The 24,482-nt window shown below is 38.7% G+C and overlaps 2 long non-coding RNA genes across 2 annotated transcripts in view; one reads left to right on the top strand and one right to left on the bottom strand.

The window, feature by feature from the left end:
• The first annotated feature begins 2,340 nt into the window (after positions 1-2,340).
• LOC116688649 (uncharacterized) lies at positions 2,341-24,374 on the top strand. The gene is made up of 3 exons (XR_004331820.1): positions 2,341-2,546; positions 8,236-8,242; positions 24,364-24,374. It is a non-coding gene; the product is annotated as an uncharacterized LOC116688649 (long non-coding RNA).
• LOC116688648 (uncharacterized) overlaps positions 8,432-24,482 on the bottom strand; it is an 18,491-nt gene continuing 2,440 nt past the window's right edge. Inside the window, exons 2-3 of the long non-coding RNA XR_004331819.1 lie at positions 24,273-24,275; positions 8,432-8,447 (exon numbers count right to left, since the gene is read on the bottom strand). This is a non-coding gene — a long non-coding RNA (uncharacterized LOC116688648). The remainder of the gene's footprint in view (positions 8,448-24,272; positions 24,276-24,482) is intronic.

Raw genomic sequence — 24,482 nt, 5'->3', positions numbered from 1 at the left:
TATATATATATATATATACTGTACATAGAGGTTGAGTGAAAAGGTTGAGAGAAAAAACGAAAGAGAGACTAGTATATTTTTATGCATCATATTATCAGATGCTGTAAGATACTTAAGGTGTAAAAAAGTGAAAAGGCCATTAAAATGTAAATTATAAAGAATAAATTATATGTTTACCTTTAGGCGACATCCACTAGTCTAAAGGGTTCTGCCACAGTGAGTTGGCTATTCATAGATTTCTTTCCAACAGCAGCACAGCTCCTAAACTCTGTCTCTGGACATTATAGATGCTCCATCAGTGTTCCCTAATTAGGAGGGCATCTTTTTTTTTTTACAGACAAGGGAGGGGACGCAAGAGGGAGGTTTGGAAATTAATCACTGAGGTTTATTAATGAGGAGGTAGCTGCCCTGTGTGGCTGGAGAACAAAATGAGAAGAAGTGGTTCAACGCAAGCTCCATTCATCACTCTGGAAACTGGGGGGGAGACACAAGCTGAGGAAATGTTTAACGTAGGCACAGATTTAAGGAAAAAAAAATCATCATCTCAAATAGCATATGATTATTTAGACCATTGCATGGACCTCAAATACTAATATTTGCTATCATCTAGAGGAAAATCTTCTGCATACAGTACATTCAGATTGAATGGACCTGGATTCATTTATCTTCAAAGAGCTCATGAATGTCATCCCGTGAGCCTCCTGGAAGTATTCCCACCCCCACTGAGCATTCAGTCTTGAGTCTTCAGATTATCTCCCAGATAATTACATTTTAGATTAATTCTGGTTGACTCCAGCTTTTCCTGTATGTTTCATCAATCATTACATTGAATTAGTGTGCAGACTTCATCAGCAGGGTCTGAAATTTCATGAGCAACAATTTATTACTACTTTTATGCTTTATGAAGAGAATAGAAAATGAAATCAATCTTGATAATGTTAGTTGTGACGAAAAATTGTGCAAGGCAAAACAAGGAGATATGTCAAGTGTGGTTATCACTTGGTTGAAGGAATAGAGTTTTGCCATGTGAAAATTGTAGAATAAATATTAGTTTACTACATCATAGGGATATCTTTAATAAACATGATAAGACCTGTTATGTTCAGGATTTTATTTACATTTCAGAAGGGGCTCACACAAATTAAAATTGAACGTAACCACAAGTGGAAAAGGTCCAGATGATGACATGAGAGGGACAGACCTCCCATGTGAAGTCAAGGGAACCTCACATGGGAGCTTTGACTCACAGAGGGCTTTAGCCAAACCACCTCACCCAACAGCTCCCAGATTTCACTGAGCTTTGAAGGATAAATGCAAGGCTCCATCCGGGAGGCAGCTGGTCAGGCGTGGAGGGCCAGGAGACAGTGGCTGTGCACTGGCGGTTGCTGCGGGTGACTTCATAACCACTGGAAAGTCCTGCAGAGGCACACAGTGTGACCTCAGCAAGTAGGACATTGCTTATTGTCTTAAAAAGCATTGCTTTCAGATGACTGTGGGAAGTTGTACAGTTTAAATGTGGGAAGGAGTTGATGGTAAAAGTGTAGTCTATATCAACAACGTTTCATTTACGGGACAGTTCTGGTGCAGCCAGATGTCCCTTGTTTTCAGCCAGATGTCCCTCCCCATTCTTTGTTTTGGCATTTTAAACCCAATTTGGGAAACATCCTCTAAGCTAGAACCGACAATCAAATTATATTTTTCGTTGGCCATTTTAATTCCAGAGCTCGCCTCCCCACGTGCAGATGTTCCACCAAAAAAATCAGAGGGACGATTGTGATTGGTTTAAAGAAATGCCAATAAACCAGAACACCTTTTTTTATTCTATCCAGGAATGTTGTGTGAATCAGCCAATGTCTGGCAATGCCAGACTAGTAAAAATGTAACAAACCTTTTTCCTTTGTTTTAGACATCAAGAGAGATTTAAGTGAACCAAAAAAAGACTACCTAATAGTCTTTCACTGCTTTTTCTATCAGTGAGGTCTAGACAGGGAGGTGTCTCTCATTCAGGTTTCTACTTCAAAACCCTAGCCTGGCTCCTCCTACGTACTTCCGCTCAATTTTCATTTTCCTTTATTACTCCGTCTGGGTTCGCGATATATATTTGCAGGATTTCCCTGGCCAAATAGAGGGCGTGGCTGAGAATGATGGCGTTGAGGCTCGGTAACCTTCGGTGAGCTCCGTTCTAATGGTGGCGGAGAAAGATGCGAGTGAAGCCATTCGGACCGTTGTGGCAACGCTGGCGAATAACCAGAAGTTAAAGCCAGAGTAGGAACAATCTTTGCTGAGTTTTTTTGGTGGCCATGATGTTGTGTACCTCCTCCCAACAGGGTTCACGGAAAGTTAGATTTTCCAGCTCGCTCCGTCAGTGGTGAAGGAGTTGGCTAAGGCTAACGTTAGCGATACTAACCCGACGTCACAACCAAACGTTAGTGATTGGTTATGGCAGATCCAGAGTGGCTCTGGGCAGATTCAATAGTTGTAGACTCCAACAGAGTACCCGCCTTAAAGGACGTTGACATTTGTCAATGGAGAGCGGCCAGACTCTGGTAGGACCAGGCTATCAAAGCCCAGGACCAGTGGGGGAAATCTAAGCAGGAGAAGTAAATGAAGAATGTATTTTTTTTTCCTCCTTCAACCACTACCATCAAAACAGCCCTTGTTATAGGCACTTAACCCCCATTTGCCCTTGTGCCGCTGCTCTGTGGCCAACAGCAGAGGACTGTGCTGGGCAGTTCCTTGCTATAAATGTAACTGAGTGAGCAGGAAGCATGGTATTTACCATATTTACATAGATAAGAGATAACAAATTAGAAAAACAAGGTCAGCATGTGCTTCCGAATGCTATAACAGCCTTTTCACAGGGTGACCTAGATCAGATAATTTGGGTTTTTCAATCTCAGAATATGAGCACACATGGACTTGGATTCTAAATGGATTAAAAAAGAACTGTCTGTAACCTTTTTCAGTGCATTTCTAAAGCTACAGAAATTTCAATAAAAACTCATTATCAGAAGGAGATGCTAACATTGGACCATAATTTGACCTATTGAAGATAATTTTACTTTATTACAAGTTGGATCTATGAATTCCAAATTTATTCATCACCAGAAAACAGCATTTCACAAAACAACCTCACCACCAGTTTGTGACAAAGTCCAGCCAAAACCAGTTGCAACATTTGCCTTAAGATTGAGACAAGGCAGTGTTGGATGTTAGAATAACTATACACAAAAAAACAAAATAATAATATATATAATATAATAATAAACCTCTATTTATTACATATCTCACCTGTCATTTCGTTCAACATTTAAGCATATACTGTATGTGACTTATTTACTTAAAAAAATGTCTCTCTGTACCACCTAAAGGATAAAATGAGAAGAAGCCATTCATTTTGAAATCCTTTGTGTACCAAAACAATTGTCCTAAGACATGTCATCATAGAAAAAATTCCAAAGATATGCTCAATATAAAACCAGAATTCGTGGACAATCCCTTTGCAAGATCACAAATAGCTCTCAATTTCAAATGTCACAATGAGAGGGATCAGATTGTAAACAGGAGAGTAAATCTGTGACTTATAGCCAGTGATGTTTTCCCCTCATCATGTATTGTGTTTTTTTTGTACCGTTAATATTTCAGAATTGCGGTTCTAAACTGTGGAAGCTCCTGTTCAAAGCTAATTTAGCCCGACTTAGCAGCAGCTGCTAATATTAACAGGCTTTCAGATGCCAGTGGACTGATTGCACTTAACTAGAATTGTATTTTTCTTCTGTGGCAGTAAAAACAACACCCGGAGCCTGCAGATAACTGTGCCACTAAGTTTCAATGGCTATTCAGAGCTGACAAACACAATAGGACTAATAGTTAGCAGTAGTTCATTTTGAACATGTAAAATAACACATATAATTAAAATGACATAAATAGGGTACTGTACTGTACTTCTCAGCACAAAATGTTCCAAAATGTTTGAAAGTAATTAAAAAAAATATTCCCATTCAAAAAGGAGTAAGAAGAAGTTCCTAAACAACTTATCAGATCCAATCCCCTTTCTCTACTTTTATCCTTATAATTAGTAAATACAAAATCTTATGCTTCACTTATTTACACATCATAGACACAGATGCATATACACATACCTACAAACATTTACACTGTTTTTGTTTCTATTCTTCCCTTTCTTCTTCTTTCTTTCTATAGCAGATTAAATAATAACACATCCATACTAGACTTAGTATATAGATGCCAAGGAAACATACATCATTATGTCATTATGCAATACTATCACTTCAAATCCTTTTTGTATCTCTTTAAAATATTCATTTTAAATAATCTCTTGAAATTGCTCATTGTTATATGATTGCATATCTTTACTGCAGCTGTTCCATAAAGTAACTCCTTTGGTTGTGATGCAGTGATATTTAGCGTTTGTTCTTCTAATTTTAAATGCAAAGGATCCTCTTAAGTCATGTTTGCTCTCTCTTATTTGAAACAGCCCTTGGATACTGTTCGAAAGCTGATGATTATTTATTTTTTACATCATTTGTGCAGTTTTGAAGGCAACAATATCTCTGAATGATAGCGCTTTTAATTTAATAAGCAGTGGATTAGTTGGTGCTCTATAAGTGGTTTTATTTACATATTTCTCAAGGCTCTCTTTTGAAGAATGAATATAGGTTCAGTGTTTGTTTTGTAAGTGTTTCCCCATATCTCCAAACAGTAAGTAACGTATGGCAGTATGAAGGAACAATAAAACATGTACAATGAGCATTGATTTAATAAGAAATTGGTTTCATACAGTATAGCAAATGATAATAATATTTTTCATTGATTAAGACTCTCAGAAATTTAAGTTCTTTTACTCTTTCAATTGCAATATCATTTATCATAAGTTTTTTGTGTAAAGTTGTGGCACGTTTACCAAAAATTATAAATTTAGATTTTTTTAAGTTTAGTGTTAGTTTATTAGCAACAAACCATGACTATATCCTGGCACTCCGCCACACACAAACAGGAAAACCTCTTGTAGTACCCACACAGCGACACTCTCAAAAGGATATAAAGGTACTCTGCTGGACTCTGTGCATTTCCAGCAGAGATATGAAGAGCTCTACAGTGGCTGCTCATCATGGCTGATTAGCTCATGACTACCAGCCATGCTGGCAGCTATTCATACACTAAGTGATAGTCTGTCAGGGTCCCCGAATCTTCGTAGCCACAAAGTGAGGTGGTTACCCCTCGCGTTTCATTTGTGATTGTTCAGGTGCCGCCAGAAATCCAACCTGATGTCCCTCATTCCGATGTCCGTCACCTGTGTTGGCATTTTAAACTACGGTCCATTTCTGAAGACTATTGTTAACTGCTCCTCAGATCTCTGCAGGTTAATTTGAGACAGCTATCTAGACTTTCTGTCCAATCTGAGTTTTCTGTTGTACGACCAAAACGAACTTTGAACATGCACATGTTCCACCAAAAGAAATCCGGCGCATAGCGTTGCCCAACATTTTTTTTGTTAAAAGAAATGCCAATAAACCAGAACACGTTTTTTTCAGGATGAAAACAGTGGGCCTCAATGTCAATCCCCCAACCCCCTCCACTATAAAAAGGTATACACTACCCGCATCGCCACGAGAGATTCTTGTCAGGAACACTTAAACATTCCTCGCTCTGTCTTTGTTCAAAACTGTTCTCATATCATGTGTTTTCTAAAATGACATGCTTCCCTCTCTCTTTACATCTATTGTCACTTTCCCCTCTGTTTGAATGGCATCCTTGTCTTTTCTGCCTTTGTGAGACTGATGTTGATCTTGAGAGCTGCCTTCTGTGTCTTTCCAGGTCTTTGTGGTAGAGACGGCTTCTGTGGTCCATAGTCTTCATTCTTAGAATTTACCTGATATTGTTATTTTGTTTTCTACTAAGTGTATTGTTTCATCTGTCAACTTGTACTACTTATGTCTGTTCGTACAGACATCTGTTCTATGTCTGTCTTCTTAAGGTCTCTCCAATGTGTACTGTTATAGGGCATTTTTGTGGAGTTTTGTCAAATCTGGGTATCATATGTTGTACAGACCCTCTGAGACCTGAGGTCATTTTTACAGTTCATTTTCCGTCTGGTTTTATTTTCTAAAAAAGCTTGTAAAACATCAACCCTGTTGTCTACAGTCAAGATATGAACATCATTTTTTTTTCAGGAAAAGCTGGGCTATTGTTATTTATTATATACTATTTGTGCTGCAGTGAGTTCACTTGAATGTTAAAAATGGTTGTAGGACCTTAGAGACAAAAAGATATATCAAACAGAACATGAATCTTACAGATATGTGTTGATATCACATACAGATCAGTACAAGCTAAGCCAATCTCCTCTCTAAAACACTTCTCATCTGTCTTGGGAGTCACACTGTGAAGAAATAAACGTCATAACTTATACAGTTGACAAAATACATACATTTTTTCCAAATAAGTCCAAATGCTTTTGCCCTCATGACATTTTCTTACGCCAGTAATCAACATAATAATGTCATATTTATTGATATTACACCCACAGGAATGCTACACACAAGCATTTGTGTTGTCTAAAACAGTTCTCCTATGTGCAAAACATAAACATAATAAACATTATAACTCATAAAAAGCACAGACTATTTACATTTCTTCAAAAAGGGCCAAATATATGCCAAATCTCAAACCAGTGTCTCCATTCCCCTGTAAAACGGTAGTTGTCTATCTTGTCTGCTATATAATATCTTTGATCACATACTAGGCTAGTTTGACTTGGAGGATCTCTTTCCCACTCTATATTCTTTGCGCAAGTTCCAGACTGGATAGAAAATCACCTGTAGAGACTAGAAAGACCCTAAAGAGACCTCCAAGACTGCTAGCTTGGTAGCTGTTAGCTGCAACAATCGGTAAGCTTCTGTCATTTAAGGTTATTAAATGATTAAAATATGAATCAGACGTGCTGTTTTTGGTCCTGCACGACCCTGATTTTGGGATGCATAAATTAAATGGTATTAGCTAGACTTGACTGTACGTATGGTTTGGTTAGTTTTGGTACAGCCTCAATGTCATCCTTTAAATATGAATTAAGTACAAAACTAAGACCCAGGTTGTTATAAACTAGAAGTAACCTTTAAGTCTATTGCATTTTAATTTCACATCAATATGTAGGCACATGTTTTCTGGGAAAACAATACATTGTTGATCAATGTTGTTTGTTCAATCAGGAAGAGTACTTTTCATCAGGATAAAGCTGGACATCTTCTCAGACGTTGTTTTGCCATTGAAGACCTTTTTCTAAGAGTAATGTCAATGTGTAACCCTGGATGGGACTTTTTGAAAAGAGCAAAGGTAAAACAAAGCAGATGGTATTTATAACATACAGTATGTACCCCTATTCTTTTTTTATTTTTTATTTCTGAACTTGTTTAATTGACATTTGGCCAATCTATTTTTTATTAAACATTGCATGTTTTATTGCAGATCAGTAAATGTATTTTGGTGATTAAGACAGTGATAGATGATTTTCTTCATGCTTTGTAATTTTCCCTATACCATGAATGTTCTGCTAAAGCAACTATAAATGATTATTCTTAAGCTCAAATAATAAACCTTAATGATAAATCTTCCCTGGGATCCAAGCAATAAGGTGCTGAAACTAAATTACAGATAGACATGATCCACACTAGACACTTCATACCTTTTTCAGCGTACTTAGTGATGAAGTTGATGCATAAAAATATTGTGCTTTTTTGGCTTTTTGCCTTTCCTTTATTGTGTTATAAATCTTTTTTGTGCACATTCCTATTGCAACACAGGAGGTATATGATGCTCTTATAAGGTTAAACGCTAAGAAATCCTCTGGTCCTGATGGGTTTGATCCATACTTTTAAAATACTGCTGCTTAACATATTGCAGAACCTTTGTCACACATTTTCAACCTGAATATTGAAACTGTATGAATACATAGTGTATGGAATTAGTGACGAGCTGAAAGATTATTTGGCAGCAAAAAACATTTAAGTGATTTGCAGTCAGGTTTTTGTTAAAAACACAGCACTGTCACTGCCACCATGAAATGAAATTGATTCTAAACACCTGTTTTTTTTTAGATCTGTCAAAGGCGTTTGACACAGTTGACCACTTTGTCCTGTCTCAGAGATTTGTGGATATTGGAATGTCATCGAAACCCGTCAAAGGGTTTGGTAATTACTTGAGTGGCCGAACTCAAAGTGTTCAAGTTAATAGTGTGTCCTCAAACTCATTACTTCTACAAAATGGTGTCCCCCAGAGGTCCATTTTGGATCCCATTTTATTTACTATTTATATAAGTGACACCATTTTGTATTGTTCTGCCTCATCCTTAACAAGAACCTCAGAAGACCTGCAATCTGCTTTTAACATTATTCATAAGAATCTCCATAAATTGAGACTTAAAATCAAAACTAACATGATGTGCGTCTCTAAATCAAAGAACACAGACAATGCTTGTCAGATTGTTACACTAGATGAGAAAGTAATTTAACGAGTATCAGTCTACAAATATCTTGGTTTCTTCTTAAAAGAAAGTTTGTCCTTCAAATAGCATATAGAGTGTCTTGCAAAAAAACTTAGGGTGGAGTTGGGTTTCTATTATAGAAAAAGGTTGTTTTTCTTTAAGTGTGAGAAAAACACTGATATAAGCAACATTTATGTCAGTGCTGGATTATGGTGATATTTTATACATCCATGAAAATCAATCTTCTCTGAAAATGCTGGACTCGGTCCATCATGCAGCACTAAGATTTGAACTAATGTAAGAACTAATTCTAGTTTTTGTACTCATCACTGTAGCTTGTATGAGAATTTTGGTTGGTCTTCTTTGCATAATCGCAGGTTGGAATATTGGTATATTTTTCTTTTTAATAGCCTTAAAAAAACTGGAAACTGCCTTCTTACTTACGTTCTCTCCTGACTCCTAAAGTCACCACCAGGACATGTAATCTTTGATCAAATTGGCAAATAATGTATGACCTTCCCAGACTGCAAACTGTCTTCAGTGAAAGTGCCTTTAAAGTTTTTGCACCCTCATCCTAGTATAGATTGCAGAAGCATTTTAAATTAGACCTACCAACCACGACACAGTTTAAAATTAGGATAAAGGACTATTTGAGTACTACATGCACATGGTGTTATTGGGGGCTGCTGGTGATTAATTGACGTCAAAATGTTAAATTACCAACTGTCTTTTTCTGTTTTATGTTGTTTGTTTTTTCTGTATATTTTAAATATGGAACTATTGTGCTGCTGTCTTGGTCAAGACCTCCTTGTAAAAGAGATTCTGAATCTCAATGGGATTATTCCTGGTAAAATAAAGGTTAATAAAATTTAAAAAAACAGAACGTCATAGATTTAAAGAGTGAAATCGCCAAAAGCCCACACCAAAAGAACACACCATTTCCAACAGAAAACACTGTTCACCAACAGTTCCAAACAGCTCTCTTGTAGTCTCGCCTTTACTTATATATAGGGTCACTTTATGTGGGTAACCCATGTTATAAGGCTCGCCTAGCTGCTAGCGTGGCATGCCCTCATACTCTGTTTCTGACTGGGTAGTAGTTCTTACTTAGCTACTGCGCATGTGCGACATGTGACTCCCAACAAAGATGAAAAAGAAGTGATATGCTTCACACTGTAGCTAAAACAGAGAGCTCAACACACAGGGTGAAAAGAGGAGCTGCAGTAATGCGCAGTACAACAAAAATATGGTGTTCTTTGAAAATTAAAACATGTAAACCTATTCTGGTACAACCTCTAAATACAATTATGAACCTGAAAATGAACATAAAATGGGCGCTTTAAAACAAGGAACAATGTTAGTTCAATCTGTTTTCTTTCATGTTTAGAAAACAAGTGTGTGGTTTTAGTTAAAACACCTGTCCCAAGAAATATATGCATATAACTTCATGAATATACCGTATATATTCATGAAGTTATATGCAGCACATACAGTACAGCCCTGTGAGTTGCATGCATCATAGCAAGCCATTTACAGAGTCTAGTAGGAGTGTGACAGCTTTAAGAGACGTGCACAGAGAATTTAAACAGGCATTTAACTGAGCAGCTAGCATAAAACAAGAGTCTGGCAGATTACATATGTTAATATGTCAGTTTTTTTTCTACACTGTAATTTGTTCTCTTGCACACAAGCCTGGAGCAAATTAAATATGTATTTGAATTATACATTTGTATCAGCAGCAAGCTAAAGCAATGGATGGTTTGGTAATTAACTTTACTAAACTGCTGTTATGATAAATCAACCGGTCCATGCAAGTTCAATTACATTTATATATTCTTTAACAATCATGTGTGTCAAATGATACTGGATGCATTTCCGTAATTTCTCTTTGTACATTTGTGGTCTTCAGTCCTGCTTAAACATAATTTCTTCAGACTGTTCCTGGTGTTCATATTGCCCCAAGGTTTCCTGGAGACTTAGGTGCCAATCATGAAGCCTATTGCTATAAATGAGGTCCGACACTGGGCATCAGAAAACCCTGGGCTGGCTGTAGCACACCCATGTCTTAATTACAGCCTAATTAAGCCACTCAATCACAGATTTGGATTCTGTATGCTAACGGTGTTGAAATTCTCAGTTAAATATAGGATTGTTTTGCTGTAAGAGGGACATGGGGGTTTCGCAGCAGCTTTTGTATGCATCTGCCGTGTATATTAGCACAAATGTCACGATTCATGCTGCTGCTGCTGATAATTGTTGTGATATCCAGCTACACGGGCTTGGATGAACTCACACACTTCTCTAGGCTGTGGCAAAAGGACACTGCAGTGTGATTTTGCGTATCATTACACTAATTTAATCCCCAACAACACCCCAGAGATTCATTTCGATATAGCTGAAGCAGAATTTGCGCAAGAGAAATCCAGAGAAGTTGTGTCACACACACATCTGTTACATTCTGAACCAGCCATTAATTGAAAATACGTCTTAATTTTCCTTTTTTTTACATTGTTAGAGTTCATGGACAGGCACATTCTGAACTGCTGTGAAAACACATTTCTGGTGCCAATATCATGTCATAGGGAGGCAGGGAGAGTCGATCATTACTAATCTAGTTCATAGCACAGTGGCTCTCATGTGTTTTCGACACAGGGCTTCCTTGATCAGACTCCAGGGTTTCATGGCAGGACCTGGATTTAGTGAGGCCTGTCGGGGCAGAAGAATGTGAATTACGACTCAATGTTCCTCGACAGTGCTGAGCCGGTGGCTTCATCTGTCCTGACAGGCTCTTGACTGTGTGTGATGATGAGAGACAGCTCCGGGTTGGCGCTCGGCACCGGCTCTTCAGCTGACAATGTGAATTATGGAGACCCGAAGGAGCAAGAGCATGCATCAGCAGACCCCCACTCCTATTAATCCTTCCCTCAGAAGTTCCTTTCAGAGACCCCAGACGTGCTTCGGTGCAGCTTGCACGCACTTCAGACTGGCTGAAACATGATGGAGTCAATGGACCTAAGTGCTCCACTAACTTCTATTTTAGCATCTTACATTTATTTTGCATTTAAACATAATTCATAAACAGATGGTCTTTTCTTTGAGATGTAAATCTGTATGGTTACAGGTGTGATAATAATAAATTATGAGATTGGAATACAATAGCACATGGAGCCTTTAAAGCAAATTAAAGGGGATGTTTCTGTGTCTGTGTACACATGCTAACTTACAGCAGCAGCCTCTTGCAGTATGATTCAGAAGTACTTTGACCTTGTTGTTGTTCGAGCTAACAGGAGCTAACTTTTATTAACTGTTATAACTGATTGAGCTTGCTAGCTTAAGAGAGGCTGTGGGGCATGTAATATCCGTGGGGTCGCGACTGCCAACAACTTATTCTATTATAAAATATATATAAAATAAAAGGTGGCATTAGGAAGATTGTCATCGTCAAATAAAAATGTCTACATCTTTATTCCATTAGATGTTTTTGAATATTTTACATATTTCTTACTGTGATTACGTCATTTCTTTTATAATGAACACTTTGGGGTTGCATGCCTCTTTAAATTGAATCAGTTGAAAGCACTGTTTTACTACCTAATCACAGAAGCTCAGTATCTCCATACATGCAAGCTCACAACTCCTAAATTAATAATTCACAAGGTCATCTATTTAGAGAATGTTTTGTCAGCAAACATCAGAAATCAGTGCTATGCATTGCAGTTATTTAAAAAAACCCGGAGGTGAAATGGAGAAAAAAAAAAAACATGTTCTGGGGACAAACACTAAACTCGAGAGCTCGAGTTTGAAGCCCGAGAGCTCGACTTTCCTGGAGAAAAAAACAAAAAAACATGTGTCATACTGGGGATAAACCCTACACTCAACTTTCAAACTTCAGATCTCGAGTGTAGTGTTTGTCCCCAGTAGGCTACATGTTGTTTTTTAAATTCTTTTTTCTTTTTTCTGTTTTCCACGAAATTCGAGATCTCGAGTTTAGTGGTCAGTTATTTTATTCGTTTTCTTTGTTTTTTCCCCCTCCATGTCACCTCCGGAGCTGCATAGTTATTCACTCATATCCATCATTTCATTTTGATTACATTTGCAAACGAATCTAAATAAATACCAATCTGTGATTCCGAACATTTGTTGAACCTTAACTGTTGACGAAGATGTGAAAACTGAGCCATTCTGGAGAAAAGACAAATCCTGTTGCATGTTCCTGGCTAATCCTCCCTTTGGATGGTAAATGCACTGCAGAGCTTAGAAACACACCACCCAGGCTGAACCGTGGTGTACAATCTCCAGGAGACAATAGAATTGGTGAGTTTATTTTCTCATCTCACATCTCTGCCAAGTTCACATGCCCACACACACACACACACATACACACACTTGCACACACACACACACACACACACACACACACACACACACACTCCAGTGCCAAATGCATCTCCCCTCCTGCCTCACAACTCATCCTCCACCGCAAACCACCGTAATATGACAGATTTATGCCGGAAGGCATTGGTAAGAATATATAGAAACCAAGCAACTTTATAGAAGTATCTTGCACTTAGAGACCTTTTTTTTCCAACAAAATGAGGTGATAAGAAATCGTCAATTCTAAGATCCAATAAGACCTCATGTAAAATGAATCCATTGTATCATTTGAAATACAAAGATGTAAAGCTAATGGATACTACATTACAATACCGGGATGCCCATAGCATCTTGCATAGTAAATCTAACCAGGGCGTGGAATTGGTGAATACGATGGAGACTATCCTGTTGAACATACTGTATGCTGTCAGGTAATCTCATTACTTAGGAAGAGCAGTCTCCACAGTTGGCATGTTGTCTAAGGTCAACGCACCCACTTATGCACACGCACACACACACTCTCTCACATTCACACACATACACACACACACACACACACACACACACACACACAGAATGTGTTGTTGTTGAATATATCCATTTCACTTTTCAGTACATTTGTATGTGTCGATAGAGATCTTTGCTTGCCTCTAATGAAGGTTGCGATTGATTTTACATTCCGGGCATGCTGTACTTTCCTAGATGTCGGATCGGGATGTTCCAGCAACAACATGTATTTTGTTGCACTAATGCATGCATTTGTGTTAACAATTCTATGCTGACTGGAATTTGTAAAGTGTATCACTGCATAAAGCAAATACCTTTTAATTTGTTATTGTTTTGCACGTGTTCATGTAGAAGCTTATACCTTTTCTTCCTACAATTCAAATCTGCTATACACACACATTTGAATGAACTATACATATCTCTACTCAGTCGACAATGCAGTAGGCATTTAGGCATTTCATTGTTTTATTGTATGTCAGTTAGAGGCTGTCTCTCCTGACTGTCAGAAGCAATATGAATTTTGAGGGAAAATTGTCCAGTCATATAATCGGGTTAACCTCTGCTGAATTGAATATGATTCTGCACCAGAAAGGACACATTATTGAATTGACAGCGCCGTGCTAGTGCGAGCCAAACCTCCCCTCTTCATACAGCACTATATGCATTTGATTCCACAAAATTAGATTACTTTGATAGCAGACACATTTCTTCCACTCATTGTTTTCACACGACATTGGCATCATCTTTCATTATGCGCCACTACTCTGGAGGTCCTCCGCTGCATTCATAAATTCTGAGGATTATTCAATTGCTGTCAATCTGTTGGCTGCCTCATAAATTTACTCGCCATCACAGAGGGCCATGGGATTCATGGGAAGAGCTCCGGAATCTCAGGTTGATTCTGTGAAGGAGATGAGAGTTGTGGTATATTGTGTGTAAAGCCCTCTCCAGCTGCAGCTCTTGGTGCATTGACACAGGATTCTCTTGCCCAGGGCTGTACCTGATGTGTGCAGAAGTGGTCACTTAGATGCCACCAGCCTTAAGCATGTAGCGCCGATGAATTATTTACACTGTAGAAGAGGTGTGGGGAGATACAAAGGACATGCAGTCACAACATATCAACCTAGTGAGATACTCTGGATTTGACAGTGGAATAGGGTAACACTTCACTAAAACCTCCCCTACTTAGCATTTACATGTAGTATATAAACACACAATAAATGATTCATACCACACTGAAATGCAGTTGTAAGCACATGTAGGACATTTTAAAGGTACACCGTGTAATGTCTGGCCCACTTGCTCCAAACAAATAGGGGGTAGCATTTCACCTTCTCCTCTGTAAATAAACAATTTGCAGGTGTACATTGTGGTGTACACAGGTCAGTGCTGTAGTCGAGTCACCAACTGTCGAGTCGGAGTTGAGTCTCGAGTCCCCAGTGTTTGAGTCCGAGTCCAAGTCCGAGTCACCAAAGAAGAGCCAGAGTCAAGTCCAACCCAAGTCAACATTACCAGTGTTTGAGTCTAAGTTGAGTCTTTTCACAATTATAAAAGAGGGTTACATTAAACAAAAATGACAACTGTTACAATTGCAAAGGGAGTTTATTTGATTACTTTTATGTGAACGGGGTGCAATTTACAAGGATAGCTATGCTGACATATGCAACTGTGGTTAAACATGTCAAAACCCCCACACAGACAATGCTTAAAAACAGAGAAGTGGCATAAGCTAAATCTAACATTAGCGAATGGAAAGCATTTTACTTACTTTTCCGTTACAGGTGTCTGTTAAAGTTTGAAGTTGTCTCAGTCTTTTCCTCAATTGTGCGATAATGCACTTGGCGATAATGCACTTACATTTAGTGCCGCTCTTTCCAGCTTCGGACGTAAAATCTGTGTAGGCAAACTTCACAATCCGGGGTGCATCTCTCTGCATTTTCCAAATGGGAATATGATTTTCTTTCCAACCAAGTGGTTAGAGGAACATATTTATAGGGACATTCCACTTCTAAACAGATAGCTAATCTCTGACCTTTTGATATTATAACATAGCCATCAAACCAACACAAAAAAGGAAAAGAACTTTTCTGCAAATCATGCATTAAAAGACCGAGAATACAGCGTTAAGCGAGTGACGTAAGTGAGGGTGTTGTCAAGCAAGGAGAGCGAGCAGTAGCAGTGTGCCTGTGAGGAAAAAAAGAGACCACAGCCAAAACAGGAAAACGTGTAACATCTTATATCAAATTTTTATAACATATTGAGTCAGAAACTTCGTCCGAGTCCGAGTTGAGTCTTATAATATAGATACTTGAGTCCGAGTCGAGTCTTGAGTCCTCAGTCTGCTAGTCCAAGTCGAGTTACGAGTCCAGAGAATAGACACTCAAGTCAGACTCAAGTCCAAGTCCAGGACACAAGTACTCCATCACTGACACAGCTATTTGCCTGATGCTGGTTCTTGTTTGTCCTGCATGCTGTGTGTACTTTATGCCTTGGACTAGTGACATTTCTAAAGTTGTTACAACCAGTTCTCACTCCGAATGCTTAAAATACGGATGTTTTAGACAGTGGCTGTGCGTGTAGAACGTACTGTGGAGAGCAGCATCTAAATGGGGTTTAGTGAGTAGTATCTAAGGGGGAAATTCCGCGTAGGGAGATTGGTTGGGGTGGTGGATGGGTCAAACACAGGACTTTCACCCAGGCGAGCGGGGTTTGTGTCCCACGTGTGTCTTTCACCGGCCTGTTATTCCCACGTGTCATGGAAGTGTAAGCACACCCACAACAGCGTCAAAAGGGACGCCAACAGTCCCAACCAGGCGTGGGTTACATGACGCAAATGGAGACTTTTAGCGTCAATAACAATGACAAAGTGACCTAACCAAGAGTTTATAAGATGGGTGTGTTGCTTTTGGCTAAATCTGGCATGTTTACAGAATTATGTTTTAATATGCACTGTCCGTGCCAAATAAAAATAAAGATAAAAATTGATACCAGTGTCCCAGAACAGCTTATTCTATTGGCATAAAACACACAGGGTGACATAATCTTGTTTTAAAGTTGTTTTTCATGATAATGTTTAATTATGATGGAAAGGCAGTTTAAAAAATGAACTCTGAGCTAACTTAACTAAATATATTTGTAATATATGACTTCTTACAATTTGCCAAATTATAGTTTTGAGTATTATAATTTGATCATTTGAGAAGAAAGAAAAAGGGTTTGGTTTATCGGCTCACCTTTTAGGAGACAGGTTGAAAAACGGCATGATAAAAAGTGAAAAAAACAAAAACAAACGCCTGGAGCAAGTTGTGGTTTAAAATCTATTTGGGAATATGAATTTGGCAGGTTTTTGACAGAAAGAAGATGATGGTTCTTGATCCCATGAGAAAAACCTTTAACTCACATCAATTTCTGCCCTTTTGAGTAATTTATAGTTTTGTGCACTTTCACCTAGAAGGCAAATATGATCAAACAGCATTAACTATATAAACAGGGATGATGCAAAGCTTGCAATGAATGCCTATGTACCTAAAACCTATTTAAAAAACCTCAGTGTCTTGTACAATATTTTTCAACCGCAAGTGTGGCAATCGAAGCGATTTTTGCTGCATGCTGGGGTTGAGATCTAAACGTTGGTTTTGCAAAAACTTGAAACTGCAAAATTCTGTCTGTTTCTCATTGTCTACACGGGTGGTTCTCCTCTAGACATTATGATGGACAATGTTAAGCGCTGGCAAAGTCAGCAGGGCTAAAACTGCCTTTCTAATCGATTTTTTTTTAAGATTATTTTTTGGTGGCTTTCCTTTTTATTTCAGACTGACAGTGGAAAGACAGGAAAGGTGGGAGAGAGATGGGAGATGACACGCAGCAAGAGGCTGCACGCTAAACAGGGTGCATGCTCTTACTGGGTGAGCTAGAGGTTGCCGCCCTGTTTTTCCGTTCTTAAGTCAATGGTAATTTTGAATATATTACAGTATATAATATTCCTGCTGGATGAGGATGATTAATAAACCCCTCCCACACCATACATTATACATGTTTTCTCTTTTTTGAACTATTCAAATTTGAAATATTATGTAGGAATGCTTGGATTTAAAGCAGTTCAGTGGGTAAATACTGTGTGGGGAACTGAACTGTGGCTCAGATTGGGTTTTTATGTCCACTGGTAAATATTCTCATAGTTTCCAAATAGTTTCCAAGGTCTAAAAAAATGACAGCTGCAGACACAAAATATTGCTCTGTACAGTATTGTGTTACTTTCTGAGTGTGAGTTCAAAAGACTTGGCTGCACCCAGATTTATTCAATATATCATGTTCCAATGTGTGTGTCAAAAGTCAAACTTGGATCTTGGCAGACATTTGAGATTTTAAAATAAGCCAGATGAAATACAGTAGATGTAGTATAAAGCTATACAGTAAAGCTTTTTCCAAAGAATGTCTAAAGCATTTTCTTTGCCAATCCTTTCACTTTTCGTCTCTTTTAGAAAGACTACTGGACTACCGGACTGAAGCAGCGTGTTTGTTTTGCCATGGCCTTTCCCCACCTTGGCAAACACTGCTGCTGTCACACAGGGCTCCCAAACCTCACTGAGCTCCTAATATAGACGTGGCCTGTCTATCAGAATGGCTCAGTCAGCACAATTCCTGCAGTGCAAAGAGACTTTGACCCGAGGCGCCGACCCCCACCCTCACTCACCCCAAGTATTCTCTAATAGCGCTCGACTTGATGTGTGAGAAGTAAAGCTTGTGGTAGACCACAAAGCATTGAATCATTGTTTGCTGATAAAACACTCAACACAGGGAATGTGAACAGGGAGTCCATCTCCAGAGTGCCAACAATGACTGCCGATGAGAGGGTGTAGCACATGCTGGTCGATTTCATCACAGGCTGATATAATGGCGTTGCGTTTATTGAAGAGAAAGACATCTTCAGTGGATACTATTTCCAAGTTTTTATTTCATCTTTCTTAAGCCAGGAAAGGCAGGGGTTAACAACAAATAGGATTGGGGAGGATTTTTGGTTCATAACTATAAAGAGATAATCGCATGACTTCTGCAACAGCTTTCTGTGAAGGGCTGAGATGAGAAGCAGAAAAACAGTATGCGGGGTGAACACTTAATACAATGCCCTGTTTCTGTTTTTCAATTTTCTGTATCTCTTGACACTTCATTCTCAAAAGCATTCAAACTAAAAATTTAACAGTAAATAAAAACATTGTTGCGACCTATTTAATTTCACTACATCGTTATTGGACGAAAGAATCCCCTCCTCAGTGGAAAGAAATAGGTTAGAATATCAATATGAGGCTCCCAGACTCTGAAGGTGATGAGAATGAGGGTTTTAACGTTTACCTATCAACAAAAGATGTGCACTCAGATAAAAATAGCATGCAGTACATGCCGAGCTTGTGCTGCTGACTGAGAACCTACAGGCAAAACAGGCTGAAGTGAAGACTGTCAAATTAGGCACCAAATTATGCATTAGATAGTAAAGGCATGGCTGGTGACTGGTGTGCTGTAGCAGCACAAGTGCTACGGGAGCTGAGGTTGGAAGGTTTTCTCCTGCTGTAATGGAGCCTGACAACCCTGTCAAAAAGCAGAATGAAAGGAAAAGCAATCATTTTTACCTCTAAATACCACATGCTACTAAATCAATTACGTTTCTTGATCCTTGAACTCCTCACAGTCCTGTGTATGGATTTATCTACTTCTGAAATGACAGCAATTCTTTCTAGGCACAACAACCACTTTACTCAAGCTCCATCTACTTTGGAGAGATGTAAGTGATGAATGATGAAATGTTCTAATGAATGTCTCAAAGGGTCGAATTAGAAGAGTTTGGGAAAGGTCAAAGGTGAGACTGCATCCCTGTTATGTTTTACAAACACTGTATTGTGTATGATTATTTGTTTTATTCCTTTTTAAATTTCCTACAAATCATACTTTAACAAGACTAAAAGTAGGACTGGACAGAAATTAAACATTAGTGTTAATGACTTTGATGGACTCTTCCATCCATCCATCCATCCATCTTCATCCGGTATCGGGTCGGGGGCAGCAGCTCCAGCAGAGGCCCCAAACTTCCCTTTCCTGAGCCACATTAACCAGCTCCGACTGGGGGATCCTGAGGCGTTTCCAGGCCAGGTTGGGGATGTAATCTCTCCACCTAGTCCTGGGTCTTCCTCGAGGCCTCTTCCCAGCTGGACGTGCCTGGAACACCTCCCAAGGGAGGCGCCCAGGAGGCATCCTTACCAGATGCCCAAACCACCTTAACTGGCTCCTTTTGACGCAAAGAAGCAGCGGCTCTACTCCGAGCTCCTCTCGGACGACTGAGCTTCTCTCCCTATCTCTAAGGGAGACGCCAGCCCCCCTCCTGAGGAAACCCATTTCGGCCGCTTGTACCCTGGATGATAAATCTTATGGTGGAATCTTGTTGTGAGGATATGATTAAATCAGATTAGATAATATGATCATTTCACTTAAATCTGTCAAAATGAATGATTATAATCAAAATTAGTTGTTGCTTTTTGTTCTACATGAGTAGATATTTCATGCTGATGCAATTCAGAACAGTAAATCACAGTTTACATTTCATTATGTGAAATATTAAAAAATTTGATATTAATTATATTGTTGCCCCACTTAGTCAGTAGCCAAATTATTGCTCTCTTAGCCTATAAAGTGCACACCCTCCAGAAAAAAAAGAATTAATGAGTGGTTTAAAAAAATAAAATTAACAGAACTTAACTTAAATAAACCTTGAATGGATAAACTCGGCCGTGAACGGATACATTTTGGAACAGTGTTTAACAAAGAAAAAAATGCAGCTTCAAGACAGCATCCAAAATCTGTGAATACGTCCATTGTTTCGATTGAGAGACCCCTATAGCGGCAGAAAATTACATATTGTAGGTGTAAGTCGAGCTCCAGTACCAGCGACCCGTTGTTCCACCTGCCAATAGTTAGCACAGCAGATAAATAGAGCACAGCAGAGCAACATAATACGTAAAAATTCTGGATTTAGATTTTGGGTCGGCCTCAAGCTAAAATTGTATCTCTCCAGGTAGAAAGAAAACATTTGGGAGATCACAAAAATACAGATGCAAAGCAGATGTCCCTGGGGGCAGCATTTTCCCCTGAAAATTTTCATAAAGCCAGAACCACAAAATAACAAAAGGATCATAAAAAGGGTTAGTTAGTGTGTAAAATTAGCATTACACACAGTACAGAGGAGGCGTCATAAAACGTGGTCATTGGTGAGTTATTCTGTCTTGTAAGTGAGTCTTGGATAAGAGGGAATTGGAACCACGTGTGCTAGTTGAAGAGCAGTAGCTCAGATTCATCCTCTGAGGACCATGTACTGTTGTCAAGACTATTACAATCTGGACTCAAGTCCGATCGACCGACCCAGCGACCAACGCTGCCATCTCCAGAGCACTGCTGCTGGCGGGGCTAAAAAAACATGTTTGAAAGCACTGATTATATTATCAACTGTCTTATCTTCTTCTTGTCTTCTGTGTAACTTTCGTTTTTTTTAGGTTTTGTTGTCTATGTTTTGTCACTGGTAATAATGAATGAGTTTGCCATCTGTCTGACTTACAAAGGCAGTCTTGTTTTAAAATATTGGAAAATGAAATGTTTAGTAACTCAAAAACGACGGATCCTTCCTATTCATCCCTAATCAGTGGCACAGCCTCCATAAACATACATATACTTAAACAGTGCTATCACTATTCTGTAGCTCTGCTTTAGAAATCCTGAACCTCATTTCCTACTTGACTGTTGCCATTCCTGCCCAAGGTTCTTAAAAAAGTCCCAAACTAATTAGTCACTCTTTTGAGCTGTAAGTCTCTGAAGAAATTTCAATCTGCCTTCCGTGCACCTCATAGCAGCAAGACAGCTCTTCTTGAGGTGATGAATGACTTGCTTTTAGTAACTAAGGTGGAAAATCCTGTTTTAGTTCTCCCAGATCTTAGAGCAGGTTTTGACACAGACGATCACTCACTCCTACTCTCTCAGTTGGCATCTCTACCACTGCTTCAGGCTGCTTTCTCTCGCTATCTGCTGCACAGAACTTTATCTGATGCCATTGGAGACTTCAGGTCATTGCTGTGGAATCCTCCATGGCTCCACATGCTTTCAGTTCTTTTCCAAATATACCCTGTCCTAAACATGCTATCAAAGAACAGTGCGGTTTCACATGCCTTGCTGTCCTGTAAAACTCTTTCAAGTCATTCCATTCTTGGTGGTAAAGCATGTAACATACCTACTGTCTGATACATGCTTTCTACAAACTTTTAGAAAAACTACAACACCACACCAGATCTAGCTAGACCGGAAACAAAACAACAGGCACGCCGCACACACTTGTTTGGGCTTGCGAGCCGGCCAAAGAGTAGTAGGCCAACATCACATGTTGAGTGGATGGCGAGTGCGAGACGCCAAAATGGATGCCAATAAGATTCTGAATGGAAAGTTTACTTTTTAAAAGTTGCCAAATGGTTGACAGGACCAAAGTGATCTGTGTGTTTTGTTGTTACTGAAATATCACCTGATGGCCAAGCACACAGCTGATGCCAATTCTCTCCCCCTCCCTCCCCTCCTCAAAGTATTATTTTCACCCTTTTATTGATGGACAGTATTGTGAATGACTGCTCCAAGTGAGAATGTTGCGTGTGAAACTGAACACATTTGCACAAAGCAAGCCGACCCACTTTTCCATGTTGATAAGAGCATTAAAATGAGAAAAAATAATGGGACAAAAAGAAATCAAGGGACATTTAGTATAGATAAAAATGTGCAATTAACTATGACATTGATGGGATTAATCGCAATTAAATGTTTTAATTGTTTGACAGCACTAATATATATATATATATATATATATATATATACATATGTGTAAACATGTCTTAAATTGCCATATTATAGATCCCTGTGTGGACTGCAATAACAACCTAAAAAAGTCATCAAAATGTTTTGTAATTACAAATTAGATTCAAAACATCACATACTATTATTTTAATTGCCACTTAACTATATCAAACTGAGCTCATTCTGTACATATGTTATGAAATATGCATGGGGGCCTACATTCTCAAAACATATTTCTATTATAAATACCGGTTTTCTGTGTAAAATAAAATTGTGTATGCATGGTTTTTGTGCCTTAATGCATTGTGTGGTACGTCCATCGACTTCAAAATTGACTTTATGAAACTGTGCTTTTAGGCTTTACTTTATTTTTGCTCCATATTTTATGTTGATTACCTTCATTGAGTGCATTTTTTTATCCCATAACTCTCCCATAACTGACTTAGAAAATGTAAAGACGCTGTCCAAGGTCTCTCATTAACATATTTACACCTTAAGTCACAACGGCTCCTTTGACACAACGAACAATGTTCTGAGCTCCTCATGGCATCAGCAGGCAGCTAAATGGTCCCCAATGGTTATCTCTTTCTGTGTATAGAAATTGACATTAAAATGCACCAAGAGCGCCGTAGTATATTTATTGAATCACACCACCCATGTTCAAATCAATACTTGGATTCATGAGCAAGTCTGCAACATATTTTTACCCTCACCTCCAGGCTGGAGGGCACCTTAATTGGTGAAATATATTCATTTGATTAGACATAATTCACTTTGGGCATTGTTTAATTCACTTAGCCTATAATTAAAAAGCAGAGTAAAGAGATGAGGCTGTTTAGTTAATTAACACTCTGATCCCTCATATAATAGATACAATCAATGGCACATTCCTTCATTCATAATTCAGGGACAAAAGTGAAGAATCTGCTGCTTGTTCTTAAAGTGATAACATTTACCATGGCAAGACACAGTGTCTCAGACTGCAGCAACGGGCTGAAGAGCATGTGAGAACATGAGAAGTGAGATGATAGGATATCAGTCACATGAAGAAGCAGTCTACACATTTTTAATTAAAGTTAAATACATTTGCATAACATAACTAACTAGACATGTACCCTCATTGTCTGACCGAGCTATATACTTTATACATACTATATACTTGATTTAATCAGAATCACAGCCGGGCAGCTCACATTTACGCTTCTCCACTGCAGATTACCTTACTAAAGTATAAGTAGTCTCTATGGACAAAGTTTACGGGACTATTCCTAATTTTGGGCCCAATGTCTGTGACCTTCCGCTTTCTTTGTGTTGGCATTCTAAACTCCGGTGGATTCATGAGGACTATGGTTAACTGCTTCTCAGATCTCTGTAGGGTAAATATAGACAGCTAGCTGGACTATATGTCCAATCTGAGTTTTCTGATGTACGACTGTAACAACCCGTCAACGTACACATGTTCCACCAAAGTAAGTTTCTTCCCAAGGCTATTTTGCAAAGGTACTGCCCAAGACAATTGTGATCGGATTAAAGAAATGCCAATAAACCAGAGCACATCTTTCTCCCAGACTGCTGTTCTGAGTAACCAGAACCTCCTCCACAGCGCTGTGGAGGATGGACTGGCAATGGGAGACTATAGTACAATTAATGTTAACACAGTTAGCGAAGCCACACCCCCTCATCTTGCATGCTGTAGCTAAACTCACAGGAATAGCACTGTCCGCTGGACTGTAATGGGATTTTGGTGTCATGGCCACTGTCGGTATTACAGGATGTGTATTTGACGCACACTGGCTAAAACAACTTTCTCCAGTGCACAATCATTGCAAAACGAAAGGCTGTTGAAACAAACAGATTTTTATGAGTGACACAAACGCCTCAAAATAACTCTTTGTATCATCAGAATATTATCCATTCAGTACAATAGAATTTAAAAAGACTTGAAATGCCGTATAAACATGTTCCTTGCAGGCAGAGAAGAGACGCCAACAATCTGAGCACTGCAGTTACTATGTCCCACATACTTAATAAATAGTGAATCACTGTGCAATGCTCAAATTAGATTATTAGTGTTTAAATAAAGATAAATAATATGTTGTTTTTAGTACAAGATAAAATGTACAATCAAATAGTTTTCATATTATATATTTTCCGCTAATAATATTGATACATTTCTAGTTCTCTCATGATTTGACATATGACTTGGCAGATCTATCACAAAAATATACAT

Source organism: Etheostoma spectabile, chromosome 4, assembly GCF_008692095.1.
Source record: "Etheostoma spectabile isolate EspeVRDwgs_2016 chromosome 4, UIUC_Espe_1.0, whole genome shotgun sequence".
Classification (NCBI taxonomy): domain Eukaryota; kingdom Metazoa; phylum Chordata; class Actinopteri; order Perciformes; family Percidae; genus Etheostoma; species Etheostoma spectabile.
Note: the sequence above shows the minus strand (reverse complement) of the source record. Positions and strands in the feature narration are given on the sequence as shown.